Source organism: Mus pahari, chromosome 22, assembly GCF_900095145.1.
Source record: "Mus pahari chromosome 22, PAHARI_EIJ_v1.1, whole genome shotgun sequence".
Lineage (NCBI taxonomy): Eukaryota > Metazoa > Chordata > Mammalia > Rodentia > Muridae > Mus > Mus pahari.
The window spans coordinates 18465134-18467119 of NC_034611.1; positions in this window are offsets into that span (position 1 = coordinate 18465134).

Here is a 1986-nt window from a genome sequence, read left to right on the forward strand (position 1 = left end):
GACTAGTCAGTGCACAAGTGGGATGTTTGCCTCGGGTGGCTCCAGTCAGGTCAGACTGAATGCATACATATTTGTATTCCACCAAAGTAATCTTATAGTTTAGAACATGGAACTAATAATATGAGTATAAGGCTTCATTGTCTTTTATGCATGGTATAGTCTTAAAGATTTATTTTACTTTTAGGTGTATATATAAGTGTGTGTATGTGTTGGTGTGTGTGTGTCCAAAGAAGCCAGAGACTCTGGATTTCCCTGGGGCTGTAATAAGAGGTAGTTATGAACTGCCTAATACAAGTATTAAGAATTGAATTTTGGTTCTCTAGAAGAAGAGCCACTCATAACCACTGAGCCATCTCTCTAGCCCCTCCTGATTGTTATGCCTCATGGTGATCTTTCTCTGCTTATACTTACCAGATCCTAGGAAATGGTTTCTTTTTAAAGGACCATTTTTATTCTCTCTCTTGGTGTGTATGTCTCTTTCTCTGTCTCTCTTCAAGACAGGATCTCTCTATGTAGTCCAAGCTGACCACACACTTCTGCCCCAGTCTCCCAAGTTTGGGGATTCTAAGTATGACTTGCCATGCCCATCAATAATCTTACATTCCTGTCAAGGGAAGTCCTTGACTGTCTTTCAATGCTCTGGATAGTTTCAGATTGGATAATGAGATTTTTCCCTCAGAATTTTAAGATCTTGGTGAGCCAGTTTTTATTTCAAAGGATTGTTCTAAGTTCTCATCAGTTATCTTTCCAGTTTTATAGGAATTAAATAAGACCATGAGACTTGAACCAGAAGCAAAAATTCTTAGGGTTCTTTTGTTCCCCCTACAGAATACAGCGTTTGAACAGTAAGAGGAAAATGCATTCTGACAACAGTCATGTACTCCAGGCTTTGTGTACAGCCTCTAGTGATCTGAGCCACTTAGCTGGGCATTGTCCACATTGTAGGACAAAATAATTAGTTAGACTAAAAGGGAACTGGGGCTTCAGCTGAGCCCACAGGCACCTCACACACTGTGTTAATTCCAAGTTTCCATTTGCTCCTGTGATGGAGTGTCCTCCTGGCCAGGGATTGCTCAATGTAGCGTATAGAAAAAGCAATGTCCACGACTTCTAATTATGCTGTGGGATACACTGGCTTCTTTTCAGATTATATAAATCTTTAGTCTTTTACAGTTCCATCAGGAAGCTGAGTGGAGCCAATGAGTCCTGTATGATTCCCACAAGGTCGCCTTTCCCTAGTTCTGAAAGCATTTATTTCATGCAGGCTTTCAAGAAGAAAATGAAAAAATTCAAAGTCTGAGTTTTAGTTATAGATACAAGGGTGATAGTCACTAACTTTAATTGTGGTGAATATAATCACTAGGTTCATTTCGCCTTCAGAGCATTCAAATGGAGTAGAGATGTTCATTTGGGTAAAATTAATATGTGTCAGAAATTAAGAGGCAGATGTTGGTCATATCAATATAATTACTTTTTGAAACTCAGTGAGTCTTTCAAGATAGGAGAGTTAATTAGTGAAAAGTAAGTTACCTTCGAAAAGAAACTCTTCCCACTGTTTTTTATTCAAAAGTATTATTAGAACATGTATTTTTGAACGGTGAATACATTCTTAGCTTAAAAAAATAAGACATTTGATTAGGAAAAAAATTAAAACAAACCACCAGGTCCAGTGATGGACCTCGTATCTAGCTATTGGAGAGGGTGAAGAAGTAAGGTCACTTGAACCCAGGGGATCAAGACTGACTTGAACAACATAGTGAGACTTTGTCTTTTACAAAAGAGGATGATGAACTTTTCAAACTTTTGAGTGACATTTGCTGTGTTAACTTGAAACTTGGCCTCAAAACAGGATGGCATGTTGCACATAGAAATGATTTAATTTGTACACAGCTGAGTTTGAACCTCTTGATGTCTTAAGTAACATAAAATGAGCAGTAATCCCAGAGGAGTCCTCCTCCTCCTCCTCCTCCTCCTCCTCCTCCTCCT